At 42.3% G+C, this 19765-nt stretch overlaps 1 protein-coding gene across 11 annotated transcripts in view; it reads right to left on the minus strand.

Moving 5' to 3' along the window:
* LRATD2 (LRAT domain containing 2) overlaps positions 1 to 19765 on the minus strand; it is a 135566-nt gene that overhangs the window by 35234 nt on the left and 80567 nt on the right. For all 11 annotated transcript variants that reach the window (XM_047842455.1, XM_047842453.1, XM_047842448.1 and 8 more), the window contains one exon: positions 10907 to 10991. The gene's annotated coding sequence lies outside the window, so the exon portion shown is untranslated. The remainder of the gene's footprint in view (positions 1 to 10906; positions 10992 to 19765) is intronic.

Genomic DNA, 19765 nt, shown 5'->3' on the forward strand with positions numbered 1-19765 from the left:
GGACTAAGGCCCATCTGAATGGCCTCATTTTACCTTAACGATCTCTTTAAAGACCTTACCTTTTAATACCTTCACATTCTGAGGTAATGGGGATTCAGACTTCAACATGTGAATTTTTGGAGAACACAATTCAGCCCCTCCACATCCAGCAGCTAAGACTGTCTCTTTCATGGCTAGACAAGATTGATACAAAAATAATGGGAATGTGAGGGAAGAAGCTATGTAAGCTCTCAGGAATGGATAAACAAATTAATGTGGGAGTTGAAAAGAGGAAGGAATTACCTCCAGCTCCTGGAATGGGGCAGGGCTGTGAAGAAGATAAAGGAATGCCCCTCAGGGCTCTTGGCCATGGCCAACAGAGACCAACTCTGGCTTCCACAAGCAGATTAATAAAATATATATAGTGGGAAGAATAGAAGATTTACAGAATGCAAGAAAAGGATGAAGTTGGTGTGCGAAAAGCATAAAAAATAAAATAAAAATAAAATAAATAATAAAATAAAATAAATAAATAAAAAATAAAATAAAATAAAATAAAATAAAATAAAATAAAATAAAAACATTCCAAGGGGTCTGGGTGGCAGAAACCCATGGAGAGCCCCTTCCAAATGTCCCTTCCAAAACGAATTCACTCTAGTCACTTCTTCCCTTATAGCACTCCCTTTGAGACTCAGATTTCCAAGATGGAATACAATGAAGCTAGCTTGAGGCACGTATCTAAATTCCTTAGAGCTTAAGGGGTCCAGGATGCCTGGAATAAGGCTGCATCAAGTAGGGGTGGGTGGGTAGTGCCTTGGAGACAGATCAAGAGGCTGTCACCAGGGGAGGGGGAGTAAATGCTGAATAGGCAGAAACAGCACCACAATGGAAGGCCTCATTGTCATGTTATAGTTGGGGAAACTGAGTCTTAGCTTTAGGTGCAGCTGGTGATTTAAGAGACCCGGGATTTATAAGAAGTTCTGCTAATTCTAAATGACGTGCTCTTTCTAGCTACCCCATAGTGCATCAGGTTGCCCAGTTCCAGGGTCAGCAAATGAATATACGAGTAAATACATAAATAAATAAGTAAGCAAACAGGTACATGACAAAGCAAGACTTCTGGAATTTTAATCCACTAATAAATATAAACTCTCTCTTCACTACTAAATTGAAGTGAAGGCTGAGGTATGCTTAATAAGAGAGCTTTTTTTGTTTGGTTATCATTAATATTCAAGAGAGGATCTGAATCCACACAATGCACCTTTTGCAAGAGGAGAACAAGTTCTCGTTTTCTCTCCTATCAATTCATCTGGGCCACGACAAGCTAAGGAATCTTTGTTCACAGCTCAACGCTTGTAGGTGACCTCTGCTTCCCTGCCATTTGGATTATTAAGGCTACCAGGCAGGGGTCATGTCCACCTCCGTGTTTGCTGTAGCACTTGATATATTGGTGGATCGCAAAAAAAACATAAATTAACATTAAGCAACGTGGATAGGTTTGTCATGTATATGTGAGCAGGAATGCTGAGTTCCATATTTGGGGAAAGGTACTTGAGAAGGGGTGGGGGTGGGGGAACAGCAGATCCTGCATCAGTCAATTGATTGGGTACTTAACGAGCCCCCAATTATAAGTCCAGTGCTATGCAAGCCCCTCAAAAGAGAGGCCAGAGAGTAAGCCAACAGCAGATTCTCAGCAATGTTTTGTCTTTCTAGTTACAGGTTTTGTAACACAAACTTCATCTCTGGAATGAATTTAAAGGCCAACTCACAAGGGCATGTCATGTCCACGGTATTCTTCTCCACAACCATCATGCTAATTATAAGAAAAAGATCAGACAAACCCAGACATTCTGCAGGATACCTGGCCAGTACTCCTCAAGAAGACTGTCAAGGTCATGAAAAACAAGGAAAGACAGAAACTGCAAGAGACCAGAAGAGGATGAGGGGACATAACAGCTAACTGCGATGTGGTACCCTAATTGGATGCTGAAATAGAAAGAGAACAATACTGGATTGAATAGTGCACCCATTTCCTCCAAAGTTTATGTTTACCCAGTACCTGAGAATTGGACCTCATGTGGGAATAGGTTTTTTGCAGATGTAATCAAGCTAAGAGGAGGTCATACTTGATTAGGATGGCCATAAAGTCAGTATGATTGGTGTCCTTGGGAAAGGAGGAAAGGTTGTACACAGAGACATAGACCAAAGGGGAGAAGGCCATGTGAAAACAGAGGCAGAGACTGAAGCGATATGTCTACAAGCCAAGTGTCTTAGTCTATTTGGGCTGCTATAACAAAATACAACAGACCGAGTGGCTTTTAAGCAAAAGAAGTTTAGTTTTCACAGTTCTGGAAGCTGGAAGTCAAGATCAGGGTGCCAGCACTGGCAGATGAAGGCCCCCTTCTGGATCACAGATTTCTTTCTTTCTCTCTTTCTTTCTTTTTTAATGTAAATCCATTCGTTAACATATAGTATAATAATGATTTCAGGAATCGAATTTAGTGACTCATCACTTACATATAACACCCAATGCTCATCCCAACAAGTGAACTCCTTAATTGGGTCACAGACTTCTTGCCATAGTCTCACATGACAGAAGGGGCAGGAGAAGTCTCATGGGCCTCTTTTGATAAGGACATTCATTTCCTTTCCTAGGACCCCACTTCCGAATACCATCACATTCCACATTAACATTTCGACTTACCAACTTAGTGGAAATACAAACATTCAGACCACAGCACCAGGGAGCTCAGGATTGCCCGCAACCATCAGATGCTAGAAGGTTTCCTCTCTAGAGTCTTTAGAGAGAGCATCATACTCTAGACACAATGCTTTTGAACTTCTAGTTTCCAGAACTGTGAGAGAATACATTTCTATCGTGTAAGCCACCTAGTTCATATGTTATGGTAGCCCTAGAAAACTAATGTAAGAACATTATTGGAAAAAGTAATGGTGGGATCAAGATATAGGCTGGATTTTAGTGTAATAATAAAGTACTGACATTGGTTTCTTAATCTGGCAAGTGCACTGCCATAAGAGATCGACAATAAGGTATATACCAGAATTCTCTGCACTATCTTTGCACATTTTCCATAAATATATAATTATTCCAAAATAGCAAGTTTAGTTTGGGGAAAAAAGTCGACTCGCAGGCTGTATCGTCTTTGGACTATCAACTCCCTAAGCTTGGGTCTCCTCGTCAATAAAATGGAGATAAGAACAGCCCTATTGAGGGTTTATTTATTTATTTTTGAGCCCACGTCGGGCTCTGTGCTGACAGCTTGGAGCCTGGAGCTTGCCTCAGATTCTGTGTCTCCCTCTCTCTCTGCCCCTTTCCCACTCATACTCTGTCTCTCTCTGTCTCTCAAAAATGAATAGATGTTAAAAATTTTTTTAATTAAAATAATAATAATAAACAAACACGATAATGCGTATAAAGTTTAGCAAGGCACATCATTTCTCATTATGAATCTGTCACTTAGTTGATTTGCCAGTCCTCCCAAATGCATGTCACAGTGAATTTGCCCAGCTCATGCCCTCATCCATACCATTAATTTAAAATCTTAACAAAGAAAAGGACCGAGCCTGGGTGGCTCAGTCGGCTAAGGGTCTGATTTCGGTTCAGGTCATGATCTCACAGTTCTTGAGTTCGAGCCGTGTGTCGGGCTCTGTGCTGGCAGCTCAGAGCCTGGACCCTGCTTAGGATTCTGTGTCTCCCTCTCTCTCTCTCTCTGCCCCTCCCTGGCTTGAGCTCTGTCTCTGTCTCTGTCTCTGTCTCTCTCAAAAATAAATACACATAAAAAAATTTTTTTTAAAAAGAAAGAAAAGGACAGAACCCTTCAGGCTTCTGTTGGATTCAGAGACAGTATCCCCACTGAACAGGAGTTCTCTTTGTCTATGAATCCAGCTAACTCATGTGTTATATCTCAGTTGAAAACCTAGGCACCCGATGAATCAACATCCCCACATGTCCACTAGTTGACTAATCTTACTAAAAAGTAAATGAGGTTAGTCCAGGAAAGATATGATGTTTTCCTTATCTTTTATAGGTGACCTTGTAACATCATGATTAGGTGGAGTTATACTCACAGGGTTCAAATGTTAGCTTGTACCACTAACTAGCAGTGTGCCGTTGGGTAAGTTGGTTACTCTTAGATTCAGTTCACCCACCCATAAAATGAGGACAAGAATACCTTCCTCATAGATTTGCTACAAAGTCTACAGTAAACAATGCACGTGAATCACTAAACCATAATTCCTTACACACAATAAGCACTGGCACTTATTAGCACGTGTATATACCTGTGTGAGTGTGTATATGTGCATTTTCATTGCCTGGTGCAGCGACCGACATTGGAAGCACAAAAATTGTATGTTTCAAGAAAAAAGCCTATAAGTGAGGACACTACAGACTGAAGAGAGACCGTAACTTGACCAATGTCGCTGTGCAAGTGAATCACAGCAGTAACAAGTAGAACATAGGATGTGTGACTCCAACGGCGTTTCCTCCGCAAGGGTCTCGGGAATAATCTAATTGCTTTTATTTTGTAGATATGGAAGCTGAATGCAAACAATCACACGGGCTTGTCCGGGGCCCCACAGTTTGTTAGGGGTAAATATTACACCTCCATCTCATGTGTTCCAACTCCTAGTGTAAGCTTGTTTTCCTCCCTCTTCTGGATTCTCGATAGCTCCTAGCAAAATCTATGCGTAGGGCATCCAGTGTGCACTTAAAGAGTTGACTGTTGATATGTGGCGTCTCAGAAATCAAGGGCAGCTCTGAGAGTTACCAGACCTTTGAGCAAGGGCACAAAGGATGAAGACAGCAGAGCCAGGACAGCTTTGATTAAAACATGGTGCTTTGCTGAAAGACCTGTGGCTATATCTTAGCGTAAATACTAGAAAGGCACAGTAATCCCAGAGGCTTCAGCAGCATGCATCACAGCTCAGCAGTATTTTGGCAACTCAGGGAAGCACCAGGAAAGTTTCAGCCCAGCTCTGTCTGCCTCACTCATACTGTGGAATTTTGAGCAAATCATTTCATCTAGCTGTGTTGCAGTTAATATTGGAAATAATGGGGCCGGAGAGTTTCAAAATACTTCATGGTTTTCAAAAAGACGTTTTGGCTCTTGGCCATTGTCTCACTTGTCCCTCTCGAGAACCTTCAAATTATTATTGTTATTACTAGGTTACAGTCCCTATAATATAGATAAGAAAGCAGTTTCAGTGAGATAGAGTGGTATTGTTTTTATTGACAAATATATATTGTCAACAATGAAAATAAGGAAGGTGGTAGCTGTTCATATTTGCTGAGCATCTATCACAGTCCCAAGCATTTTAAGAATATTTGTCATTCAATTTTCACACAACTCTGTGAAGTTGTTGATAATTGTTACCCAGTTGTATTCTAAGCCACAGAGACATTAAGCAATTTGCCCGGGGCAGCACAGCTAGGAAGTGGAGGAGTCAGGATGTGAACGCAAGCAGTCTGGCTCCAGAGCCCCATGTTCTTACTAGTAAGCTCTAATAAACACAACCTCCTGCTAAAGAATGAGCTTGTGAGACACACATGCCCCCTTCTCCTTAAAGAGCTCTCAGGCTAGTTTGAGGAAACTGACATGTAAATTAGATCATTAACATTTAGGAAGATAAAAAGTATAAGGTGCACTTGATCAGAGCGATCGCATCGGGTGACTAAAAATCAATATGGTGGAGATTGGATTAAAACCCGAGCCTCCTGACCGTATAATCAATATTCATTCTTTTCTTTATTCAATAAACACTTAACATTAAGTGTTAGAGATTGGAAATAATAACGATAATAATACAAAGACATTGTTGTTCTCCTCAAGAACCAGTTACAGTCCAGAGAAAACACCTTCCAACCTGCTTCAAGCCCCCAGCCTTTGTTCCAATATGAACGCACCAAGAGCCCTCCAGGTACCAGCTGAAGCGAGGACTCTTTCGCTCTCCAGGGCCCCTCCCACCTCCTCTGCCCCCCACCCGTGAAGAGGGCCATTCCATTCCAGTCCCACTGGCAGTCGTCCCCGGATTGACTGATTGACTGATTTACATTACAGCCTTTTCTTTTTTACTTTATGTATTTAAATGCAAGTTAGTTAATGTACCCTGTAGCATTGGTTTCAAGAGCAGAACCCAGTGATTCACCTCTTACACGTAACACCCAGGGCTCATCCCAACAAGGGCCCCCCTTAATGCCCATCACCCATTTAGCCCATCCCCGCACCCACCCCCACCTCTGGCAACCCTGAGTTTGTTTTCCGTGTTCAAGGGTCTCTTACGGTTTGCTTCCCTCTCTGTTTTTATCGTATTTTTCCTTCCCTTTCCTGAAGTTCATCTGTTTTGGTGGCCTGATTTAATATAACCTCACCCCCCCCCCTGCTTCCACTAAATGTAGGGTCAAGTGGGACCCCTTAGAGGTTTCTTCTCAGTAGACTGGGTGGTGCCTCTGCCATGAGAACTGTGCTCTCTGATGCCAGGTCTCCAGCAGGAGTCTCTCAGCCCTCTCGGAGCCCAGCAGCGGTCAGCACACTCTTCAGTATTGGCTAGAGGTTTTCAGCCAGTCCTCACAGTAACGTTGATGAAGGAGGGATGTAGTCAAACGTTCCACACACACCTACTCCCTCTGAGTCCCTCAGACTCATCTCAGAAGACCCGTTCTCCAATGTTTGGAGGATAGAACCCATGAGATTACAATTAGAAAATGCTAACGATGGCGTTTTATTCTTAAAATAACTCTTAAAATTCAGCTATAAATTCCACTATGTAGCTCAGAGTGTGTGAGGTAAAACTATAAAATATGCCTGCTTCAACAACGTGACTTCCAAATATGGTCATAGTTCTTTCATGTTTCCAAGTAATCACCAGAATACCCACCCCGCCTATTAGCAGAAAGGCCAAACCTTGAGCCTTCCCTAGCAATTGCTGGAGGAGTCCATCGCCATATTCACGCCATCTAAAGGGCAAGGAAGGGGTGGGGGTTGATTCTGTTTCTAAGTAGCGAGAGCAGAGAGAACACATATCCAGTCTGCCAACTTCTTGCTGCCACACTGTGCCACTATCAGACTGGCCCATGACCTTGTTGACCCAGGTCATCGACCAGAGCACAGAGAATCCCCAGGCTGGACCACAAGTCTGGCCACTTGACCCCAGGGCTTAACCAGGGTGCCCGGGTCCAGTTTCAGCCACTACTTGGCCAAACCCAGCTGCCCCTTATCCCTCTCCACGCGGAGTGCTTCCATGAACCTGGGCCGCCTACCTAGGCTACCTCTGTTGGAGACGTTTTTGATCTTCTTCATTGGGCTTCAGTTGGACCACCCTGGTCCCTCATGGCCCATCTTCCTAGCTTCACATTTTCCTGGCTTCTTTCTGTCCTTGGACAATTAATGCAAGCTGGTCCCCCTCTTCCTCCTTGGGATCAGTTTTGCATACCAGGGGTCTCAGCGATGGACACCTTCATCAAGGGAGTGCCTTCGGTTACCCCTCCTCCTCACGGACGCCTATTCATTCCGAGTCTGTGCCACCCAAAGAGTCATTAAAGCCTCTCCTTTGAACGGAGATCTCCTTCAGGACTTTCACCACTGAATCCAGTTCAAGAAGAGTCTGGCCTCTTTCTCAGGATCTCCCTCATCATCTCCACCCTGGAGGCAGCACGTACACATGCCAGAGGGCATGAGTGGGGTGGCAGCTGTTTGCGTTTCACCAGAACACAGCGACGTGCTCCACCCTCAGCGAAACCCAAGGGGCATGGACTCCACTTTGGACAAACTGGTCGGGGCAGGGAGGCAAAGCTGCAACAGCAGAGCGATTGTAGGTGGCCTCGTCCACTTTTTCTCCTCTGGCCTGGAAGCCCGGCAGTTAGAGCACAGCTTGCTTGTGTGAGCGGCTGACCCGCAGAGGGTGACCCCAGGGAGGAGACGACAGCCGGCCAAAGAAAGGCTCCAGGATGGAGTTTCTACGTCATGGCCCGATCGAGCCCGTGGTCCTCAAATGTGAACCCTTGAGGTTCGCCAGGGCTGGCGAGGCTGCTGCTGTGAATTCAGAGGACAACTTCGTGTAGGCAAAGTGTGTTGTTGTGCCGGGAGCCGTTTGCCTTCCCTGTCTTTGTTCCAGAGGCCCAGGCGGTGGCCTTCACCTGCTTGCCTTCTTCCGGGGTCCTCCTGCTCAGATAAATCAATTAAAAGCATCATCTGCTGGAGGAACACAAACGCAGGCAGCAGGAGAGGGCCCGGAGGGCCAGGTTCTGTTCAGTTACTCTGGGTTTCTGGGTTTCTAAGCACGTTCCAAAAATATAACCCCCACCGCCGTGGCAAACCTGCCTTTGATGAAACACAATGTACGATCTCTAATGTTGACACAGAACAGATGGGACTTTGATTTTTTTTTAAATCTGTTCTCGATAGAAGAGAAATAAGCACAATGGATTTTTTTTCTTGATTTGGAGGGTTTTTCTTTCCTTTTTTTTTTCTTCCTCACATGCATATCTGAGACTGAGAGTCCTTTGGTTCTTTCTCCTTGTTTGTCATTGATCCCTTCTATAACAGGGAGTCTCTGGTGGACCGGGCCTTTCTTTTCTCATCAACCAGCCAAGATGAAGGTTACTGGCCCCCGTGTCCCTTCCATCTGGCTCAACAGAGAAGTTGTGGGAGCTGCACACCCAGAGCGTCCTCAGACTTACAGGCAGTGAGATAGTGGCTTGTCATTAATGATCTACAAAGTGATGGCTGAACAGGGAACATGAGGGGCAGTTAGCCTCACCTACCCCAGATATTGCTCCAATCCAAGCAAACCTGTGGGCAAGCCATGAGAAATTGGCTTCAAGACAAGTCTCAACAGACTGCAGCCCATTAGCCCGTCCCAAACAGGTCTTCCAGAGCCGACCCTGGTTACAAAATGTCTTCTTCAAGCCCTCCCAATGACTGCCAACAGATCCTTTGAGCATGATCTAAGTGTGGAATGTTCTTTGGTGCAGGGATGTCCACTCCCCCATGATTCCATTCCCATAACAACAGCTGTTACAGGGGCAGAGTGCAGTAGACACTGTGAGACAGGTTAGGCCCCACTATATTAACTCTAGACTGTTTGATTAGATGATAACAGGTACAACTGGATAGCTGCTTAAGCCACATTTCAAACCTAACTTGCTCTTGGGTTTTAATTTCTTCTCACCCAAACACATCGTTCAAGAAAGAAAAACGTTACAAGAGAGAGGGGAGAACACACAAGAGACTGCCACTTGGGGTAGTCTGGGGTCATGGATGTTCCACCCAATGCCGAGAGTAGTCTGGCCGTTAGTCTCAATTAGACAGCTCCCCGGGGTTGTTGGATTGATTCAAAGAAACAAAGGCGTCTTGTGTGCGAGTGGGTGTGCAGGTTTTGTTGATTTTCCCAAGCCCTGCTCACTGTCCCACCATTCTCAAGGGGCTGTTGGGGTGGCAGGAGGGCTGGAAAGGTTTACGTTTATGAAACTGGGAGGATGGCAGCCTGGAGTCCCATCTTATAGCCTGCAGTCAGTCTCTCCAGTCAGTCTTAACACCCAGATGCCAGTCTCCCCAGCACAAATTAAATTGCCCTAACCATTTTTCTGAAAGAAATATATGGAAATAGGAACATCTCTCCAAAAACCATTGTTTGCAGAGGAAAAAAACAAGATCATACAGCAATATTTTGTTAACAACAGCAACAGTAAAAACCCAAAATCATGATCTTCAAGAGATATCTGCACCCTCATGTTCACTGCATCATTATCCACAATAGCCAAGACTCGGAAACAACCTAAGCATCCACTGGTGGATGAAAAGATAAAGAAAAATGAAATATACATATTGTGGTATACATTATTCAGCCATAGAGAAGGAAATCCTGCCGTTTGGGACAACATAGATGGACCTTCAGAGTATCATGCTTAGAGAAGTCAGAGAATGACAAACACTGTAGGATCTCTCTTATATGCAGAATCTAAAAACCAAACCAAAACAAAACAAACAACCCCCCCCCCCCACACACACACACACAAACCAAACTCAGAAACAGAGAACAGGTTGGTGATTCCCAGATGGGGAGTGGAGGACATAGGTGAAGGTGATGAAAATATCCAAACTTCCAGTTATGAAACTAATACATTCTGGGGTCTAATGTAGAGCATGTTGACTATAGATCACAATACTGCATTGCATATTAGAAAGTTCCTAAGATCTCAAAAGTTCTCATCACAAGAAAAAAAAATCACTGTTATAATTCTCATCACAAAATGTTACAGTTTCTCATCATAAAAAATCATAATCTCTCATCACAAGAAAAAATTTGAACTAGGCCGCAATTGTTATATATATGCTATGAATGTTGACCAAACTTATTGTGGCAATCGTTTCCCAATAGATCCATATCCAATCATTATTTTGTACACCTTAAGCTAATGCAATTTTACATGTCAACGATAGCTCAATAAAACTGGACAAAATTTTACAGAGGGACAGAAAATATTCCTGGGTTTATTTATTTTGTGAGCTAGCTCTAGAAAAAGAAGTCTGTTTCTACCTTTTAGATATTTCACACACAACGGGAGCATGTCCTCTTGGTGACTCTATTTCCCATACTCAATACCACGTATATAAACAAGAGGACACTTGTCATTTCGTTTGCCACGCTAGACAGGAAGTGCCATGATACATAAAAGATACTCAATAAATGTTTTGGCTTTTAAAAAAAATGTTTTAACAGTCATTATTTAGTTCATGAGCATTGAGTGAACAAGCAGCAGGAGGAGAATGACAGCAATGATGCTGACCGTGGAGTAAAGAAGAGAAAAACAAGATGGGCTAATAACCTATGTGGGGTAACCTACCAATTATCTGATGAGTAAGTGTAAGGAAGATGGGAGCACCAGGGACTCAAAGCCCGCTCTTACCACTTAGGATGATTAGTTGGCCAGTCACATCATGTCCCATGTCACTTTCTTCACCTTTAACAGGGAGGTGATGATTCTTCGCAAACTGTGAAAAATCAAGAGAGAAAACTATATGTGAAAGCATTCCGGAAAAGGGTTTGTACAAACATAAGGAGGTAATCTGATTTACAATCATAAAAGATCTACATAAGTCACTCAGCATCTGCTCAAGTGTTAAAACATCATAACTACAGTCTATCTATAAAAATGCAGAATTACCAGGAATGATACATTCTTTTTTGTTGTTGTTGCTGTGTAATGAATGAGCACAAACTTAGCTACTTAACACGACACCCATGTATAATATTACAGTACTGGAGGTCTGAAGTCCAGGCAGGCTCACCTGGGTTTTTGCTTGGGGCCTCACAAATTTGAAGTCAAAGGTAACAATTGGATTGGGTTCTTATCTGGTAACTCTTAGGAAGAACAGCTCCAGAGCTCATTCATGTGGTTGCTCAAGTTCAATTCCTTGGGTTATAGGACTGAGGTCCCTATTTTCTTGCTTACTATCAGTAAGATACCACACTCAGCATCTTGAGGCTGCTCTTAGGACCTTGCCCTGTGGCCTCCTCCATCTCAACAGCCTTCCTTGCATCATATTCTCTCCCTCTGACCTCCTGTTCTACAGCAAGCGAGATAAAACTCTTTTTTTTTAATGCTTTTTATTGTTTTTAATTTTTTTTTAACGTTTATTCATTTTTGAGAGATAGAGACAGAGCATGAGCAGGGAAGGGGCAGAGAGAGGGAGACACAGCATCTGAAGCAGGCTCCAGGCTCTGAGCTGTCAGCACAGAACCCGACGTGGGGCTTGAACTCACGAACTGTGAGATCATGACCTGAGCCTAAGTTGGACGCTTAACTGCCTAGGCCACCCAGGTGCCCCATAAAAACTCTTTTTTTTTTAATGTTTATTTATTTACTTTGAGAGAGAAGGAGATAGAGCTTAAGTGGGGAAGGGGCAGAGAGAGAGGGAGAGAGAGAATCCCAAATGGGCTCTGTGCTGTCAGTGCATTGCCTGACACAGGGCTGGAACCCACGAACCATGAGATCATGACCTGAGCTGAGACCAAGAGTCTGACACTTAACTGACTGAGCCACCCATGTGCCCCAAAGAAAACTCTGCTTTAAAAATATTTTTAAATGTTTATTTTATTTTTGAGGGAGAGATAGAGACAGAGCACAAGCGGGTGGGGGGGGAGGGGGCAGAGAGAGAGGGAGACACAGAATCTAAAACAGGCTCCAGGCTCTGAGCTGTCAGCACACAGCCTGACATGGGGCTTGAACTCATGACCCATGAGATCATGACCTGAGCTGAAGTGGTTGCTTAACCGGCTGAGACACCCAAGTGCTCAAGAAAACTCTGCTTCTACAGTGATTAGATTAGGTCTGCCAGAAACAGTCATTATTTTGATTAACTTAAAGTCAACTGATTAGAAACCTTAACTACACCTAAAAAATCCCTTTTGCCAGGAAATGTAATGTAATCATGAGTACAATATCTCATCGCATTTACACTCCTGGGGATTAGGGTTGGATATCTGGGGAAGGGGATATCTTAAAATTCTGCCCACCACAGATTAGGAACCCCTTGGAGGATAGCTTTGAATCTGTACAAGATCCCATTCATATACTCTTGGTGCCTGTATACTTACTTATACACAGCAAGTATTTAGTGTGAGTTTGTTATTTTTTTTATTTTTGTTCACTTTAAAAAAAATTTTTTTTATGTTTATTTTTGAGAGAGAGAGAGAGCATGAGCAGGGGAGAGTCAGAGAGAGAGAGAGACCCAGAATACAATGCAGGCTCCAGGCTCCGGCTGTCAGCACAGAGCCCGATGCAGGGCCTGAACCCATGGACCGTGAGATCATGACCTGAGCCAAAGTCGGTGGCTTAACTGAGCCACCTCAGTGCCCCTAATGTGAGTTTATTAAACAGAGACATGAGGCTTTTTTAGGGACATCTTCCTTGAAATCTCTGCTTTCTTATAGAAAATAAGGAAAGAAAGTGCTAACAATTGCTAATTATTGTACATCTTGCTAATAATTGTACTGTACCCCCCTCACCCCTCTGCCACCTAGCAAAATACCCAACATATAGTGAGCCCACAATAAATCATGCTGAATGAATAAGTGAATGAATGAATGGAAGAATTTTCCACTTAGGCTCAACTGATGATCTCTTTTGATATCTGCATATTAAGCTAAGTTTTTTAGTCTTGTTTTTATTTTTTCTAATTTTTTTTGGAAAAGAAGAGATTGGGGAAACCTCAACAGTAAGATTTTTTTTTCAACGTTTATTTATTTTTGGGACAGAGAGAGACAGAGCATGAACGGGGGAGGGGCAGAGAGAGAGGGAGCCACAGAATCGGAAACAGGCTCCAGGCTCTGAGCCATCAGCCCAGAGCCCGACGCGGGGCTCGAAGTCACGGACCGCGAGATCGTGACCTGGCTGAAGTCGGACGCTTAACCGACTGCGCCACCCAGGCGCCCCAACAGTAAGATTTTATTTTGCCTTTTTAAATTTTTTATACATGTTTATTTATTGACTTATTTATTCTGAGAGAGAGAGAGAGAAAGAGGCTGAGACAGAGGGAGAGAGAGAACTGCAAGCCAGAGCCGGACACGGGGCTCAAACCCACAAACCGCGAGATCATGACCTGAGCGGAGATCAAGAGATGCATGCTTAACCCACTGAGCCACACAGGTGCCCCGATTTTGTTTTGACTTTTTAGACACTTTTTATAAAAGTTTCTTCAGGGATTTGTTCCACTATGACCTACTTGCACAGAATAATACTGTTCCCCGTCCGCACAGAGAACAGTATTTCCAGACAAGAAGGAGATTTACATAGATCAAAGGAGAGTTCTGCCTGAGGCATCGGACAGCACCTGAACAAGGACCAACTCCAAGAGCCTTCTCAGAAAGAATTTGAGAGCCTTACCATTTTGCTAAGGAATTTGACTTCACGGAGCATCATAACAAACTAGATTCTAGCTCAGCTAGAGTGAATGGCTCCTACCAAACAAGGCACAAAAATACTTCCATTACCCATCCACGAAAATAACAAAGCCTCCACACTGTGCAAAGCTTCCTCTTTGAAAGCTGGATTGACAGATATTGGATTGAAGCAACGCAGCTTAATATCAAGAAACGACAGCTGGCAGCGTAGCGGGGAAACACAACCCACTTCGCTGTGGATAAATCAATGTTCTGCTCTGAGCCATTACTGCATTAGTGGCTGGTTATTACTTAAAAATAAAAACTCGCAAATGTATTGGCTACACCTTCATCAGACCGTCTCTCTGGAGAATTCTTTTATGATTCTTCTGCTTTCCAAGTTGCACAAAACAATTTTCCACTAAACCGTATCCCAGCATATTCTGCTTCCTAAACCAAACCATTTACATAATAGGTAATTTAACACACACACACACACAGACACACACACACACAGAGGCACACAAATTAGCTAAATATATGTGTAAACAAATACCTTGCTAAGGTTTGGATACACTTGGAAAATGCAAAATATTTACACTGTGGTGGAAGGGGAAGATGGGAGTAAAGTATATATATATGTCACAAGTTCAAGAACAAAATACATTACTATTATCTAATATTTATGATAGCACCTGCTACACTATTCTAAGCACTGAATTTGTATTAATTCATTTCATCCTCACAGAAACTCTATGACGTGGGTGTATTACTTGTATCAACTCCCACTTACAGATGGACCTCTGAGCCAGGGAGGGCAGACAGAAGAGCTGGGTATCAAATTCAAGAAGACTTAATTATTAGACTCTGCTACCGCTAGTATACTCAGTGGTGGGCTGTCCAGACTTCACAACCACTTTGTTACCATGTGACCAGGTGCTGCCTCCTGCTGCTGGTTGGCTCCCAGTTCTTGGCTCCATTTCTCTAAGCCCCAGTTCCCACATCTGTAAAATAAGGGTAAAAATAGAGGCAACCTCCAAGGGATAATTAATGTGAGGATTATTCATTTCTCCATTCGAAAGATATTCACTGAGCATCTGCTCTGTGCCAGGCACTGTCCTGAACAATAAGAGGAATGGACAAGCTCCTGCCCTCAGAAAACTTACCTTCTAAAGTGAGGACTAGACAATAAACAAAAATGCAGCAGAACTATACAGATTCTATAGGTGCTAAAGCAGCGGAGAGTGGACCTCCTCACTGGGCTGATCAGATACAAACCTGACCCTTGAGGCGAAGAAGCCCCTGGGACATCTAGACATATCATAGAGAAAATGTCTCACATTATTTAGCCAACAAAGACTCAGAAAAGTTAAGTTTTGGCCTCAGGATACTGTGTCTAGTGAGTGATGGCGGCTGTGTTTTTCAGGTCTGTGGGACCCCCAAATCAGTGGTTATTCTAATGGAGATGTTCAATAAATGATCATTTTCTAAGCTGCTTGCAGCTGGAGAATCTTCCTCTTCTTCTAGGCTTTACATTATGGCTGGCTTTAGCACAACTGATAAAAGAAAAAGTGGGCAGAGATAGCAACTTGACTTTCAGGTACCAACTGCATAAAAGACTCTATCTCAAGACATGACTTCTTCCTGAGCTGGTCAAGGTCATCCATAGAAATGGGGATCAGAACGTGCCATCTCAGGTGAAGGGCTGATGAACTCTTAGTAAGATGTCACTTTCTGTTGTCAGAATCCTCCTGGGGTGATTTTAGACAAGTTAAATAATGTCTTTCTTCCCTGTTCCTCATCTGCAAAATGGGGCTAAGAGGAGTCCTATTTCACAGAGTTGTTACAAGTGTTGAGACAGCACCATTTGAATGTTTGAATGAGATACATCCAAACATACCCAAATTAAATATGATGATTCTGATTTTCATCCCCAAACTACTCCTACCCAGCCTTCTCCATTTCAATAAATGGCAATTCTGTTTTTCAAGGGTCTCAGTCTAAAAACAAGCCAACAAAAAATAAATTTTCTGGATTCTCTCCCCCACAACCCCTGCCATATGCATTAACAGAAGTCTGTCATGTCAACCTTGAAAATTACCCAGAATCCAACCACCTCTTACATATTTACCTGCTAGAACCCTTGTTCCATCACTATAATCTGTCACTGGATTGTTGCCATGACTACTTAATGGTCTCCTTATTTCCATCCTTGGCCCTCAATAGTCAATTCTCAAAGCAGTGACCAGAAGAATCCTTTAAAAATATAAATCAGCTTATGACACTCAGCCCAGAACCCTGCAATGGCTTTCTCTCTCACACAGAATAAATTCAAACCCTGGTCTACAAACCCTACACACTGTCCCTCCCCCATTTCCCTCTGAGTTTGTGTCCCCTCTCACATTCTCCTTAGGTCACAAGAAGACCTTCTTGCTATATTCCTTGAAAAACCCTTGCTATTCATGCTCTTCTCTGGGTCCTTTCCTTTTGCTTTTCCCTCTGGCTGGAAGTAACTCTTCCCCTTGGTATCCACATACATGCCCCCCACTCCTTTAAGGCTTTCTTCCAAAGTCACCTCTTCAGCTAGGTCTTTCTTGAACATTCTGTTTAAATTTCCAACCACCAACCCTCCATCCGAGCACACAAATGTACTTCTTGTCCTTCCTCCCTGGTTTTATTTTTCCCTTCACAGTATAAAACTTTTATTGCCTTACAATATAATTGGCAAATATTTATTTTTTAAGTGGTTTGTCTCCCCTCCCTAAAATATAAATTTCAGGAGGGCAGAAATTTTGTCTGTTTTGTTCACTGTTGTACCTCTGTTGCCCAGAATAGGGTTTCTCAACCTCAGCACTACTGACATTTTGGGCAGGATAATCCTTTATGGCAGAGGGCTATCTTGTGTATTGAAGGCTATTTAGCATTGTCCCTGGCCTCTGCTCATCAGTGCATTTCCCCAGTTACAACTAGTCTCCAAATATTGCCAAACACCCCCTGGAAAGCAAAATATCTTCCAGTTGAGTATCACTGATCTAAAGCAATGCCTAATACAAAGCAAATGCTCAATACATGTTTATTGAAAGAATAAATCAATGGTAAATGAGTTAATGTCTTAAGTACATAGAACACCGTTTGGCACGTAGTAAGAACTCAAAAAATGTTACATTTGATGAATGTGTTATTTTTATTATTATTATTGCCTTGCTGTCTACATCTAGAATAAACTATGGAGGCAACCAAAGTGTATTATGTGGAGCCCTAGGACTTGGTACAGACTTCGTTTTTTAAATATATGTGAATTATTTTAAAAACTGCAGTACAAAGCCTCACACTGAGAAGCATTAACACATTGGTTACCACCAATTCATTAACTTGTGTTGCCACGTTAAATTGTTTTGTGCAGACCTCAGAATACATCATCTTCTGCCATCTCTGCATATATTTTAACTTCTTATAAATGTGTTACTGATTCGGAAGGCTATAGTTTGGCACTGGTGTTTATTTTTATTCTTGTCTATTCCTGTCGGCTCATGTAAAACTGTTCAAGCAAGTATTCCATGGTAGCGTTCTATCAAACATACATTGATTTAATCTGCCCAAATTCAACTCTACAAGCTTGGCCAAAAAAATAAAGAGAAAAAGCATAATTTTCATTCAACATGGGCCCCTAAATGCAAGCCAATTACTTCATCTGGTGCTCAACTAAGCAACAGCAATCTGTTCCACCCTGGAGGAACAATTGGCTGTATTAGACTTAGCGGAAAAATGGGACACTCTACACAAAACTGATATACCATCTTTTATGGGAGATTTAGGGTATTTTTCATGGCCAAATTTGACCATGTATGTTTATAGTTCTTTTTTTATCTACAGTCTCAAAATGCAAAAAGTCTTTGAAAAATAGCATTTGGGAGTAACTCATATGGCAGCAAATTCTGTGAGGTTATTCACGGTCATTGGTTTCCCCGTGTGTTTGATTATGAGATGCTGCCCCAGACCCTGCTGAAGGGGTTACAAAGGAGAAGACACGTGCCTTATTGCCTTATGAAAATTCTGATTTTCAAAACACATGTGACCACACAGTTTCAGAAGATGGATTGTGGACCAGTAACTGGTTTTCTGCTCACTTGTTATTTTTTTGAGGCCTCAGTAGGATGTTACCTAGGGGTACAGCAATACCACTGTAATGCACCCCACCCAATCCGTGCTCCCTGCTTGTACCTCACATGTCAAAAGAATGATAGTGAGTAAAAGCATATACAACATTTAGGTAGCTTTCGTACTTAGTGTAAATTTGGGGTACTTCTTGTCTCATTTTTATATTTACAGTATCAAATTAAAGTAGTTGTTATATAACCCATGAAGCCACTAATCACAGGGACTAACTATACTACACACAAAGTCTTATTTATTTTTATAATAATAATAAGCATCATCATTGTCATGGCTGGTGGTTCATCTTTGAAGTCAAATTTCTTACCAGTGTTTTTTCACACTTCAGTAACAGTTTAGTTGAAGAGCATCCTGGGATTGGGAGGTAAACTGTTAAAAATGGTCATGTCTGCTCCCACATGTAATATCTTATTTGTTCAGTGCAGACTTTATCAACAAAACCGGTAAACCACTAACCAGACAGATCAAGTTAAAAAAAGAGAAGACATAAATGATCCATAACAGAAATGAAAGAGGGAGTAAGGAAGTATTTTAAACAACTTTATGCCAATAAATTTGATGATACATGGACACATTCTTTGAAAGACACAAACTACCAAAGCTGACTAAAGAAGAATTAGATAATTTGAATAGTCTTATACCTGTCTAAAAAGTTGAACTTCAAGTTACATCCTTCCAAATTGATTCTAATGCTCTCATTTTTGAGCTCTAGATTTAACATGTAAGAAAAAATGCAAAGGAGTAGTAGAGATCTTTGGGGGCTTGAGCAGAAATAATCTGTAATCTTAGTTACAGTACAAGTTCCATAATGTGTACATCTTTTAAAACTCTTCAAACTATACACCTAAAATAAGGGGTGAATTTTACCACATGTAAATTATATCTTTAAAAACCTGAATAAAGAGGGGTGCCTCAGTGGCTCAGTCATTTGAGTGTCTGACTTTGGCTCAGATCATGATCTCCCAGTCCGTGAGTTCGAGTCCTGCTTCGTGCTCTCTGCTGACAGCTGGAGCCTGGAGCCTGCTTTGGATTCTGTGTCTCCCTCTCTCTCTGGCCCTCCCCTGCTCATGCTCTGTCTCTCTGTCTCTCTGTCTCTCTGTCTCTCTCTCACTCTCAAGAATAAATAAACATTAAAAAAAAAAAAACCTGAAGAAAGAAAGATGAAGAAAAAATGAAAAGTGGCCACTATTTGGGAACCAAAATCCAGGCAGAGTCTGAAACAGCAAAATTCAACATAGAGAGTGCTCAGATGACAAGCCCAAAGAAGGTTCTCAGACAATGAAGTCTAGACAGAGTTACGGGTTTTACATCAAGTTGGGTAGAGGCCCTAATGAAAGCACAAGCCACATCTAAAACCACCACGAAGTCCTGTCCTCACTCTCCATCCGGCAGGCTCTAGAAGAACACAGAATCAATCTGACCTCTAGTAGCTTTCCCTTTGATGAAGAAACATTTCTCTTCCTTCTCCATGGCTCCTGTGAGAAAGTACATGTACAAGTACATGGAGTGGTTATAGCTGCTTTCCTTGGGAAATAACCTGCTCTTCTCGAATGCGAAAGAGACATTTTTTAGGTGAACGACAGAGGCCTGAAAAGGAATTAAAATAAATTTCTTCGCTCAAAGTAAAAAATACACAAAACTAAAGAATTTTGTCTCCCTTTTACTTCTAGGACCTAAGATTTTATTAAAGCTCAGAAGTGTCACTTGTAGA

This window comes from Prionailurus viverrinus, chromosome F2, assembly GCF_022837055.1.
Source record: "Prionailurus viverrinus isolate Anna chromosome F2, UM_Priviv_1.0, whole genome shotgun sequence".
Lineage (NCBI taxonomy): Eukaryota > Metazoa > Chordata > Mammalia > Carnivora > Felidae > Prionailurus > Prionailurus viverrinus.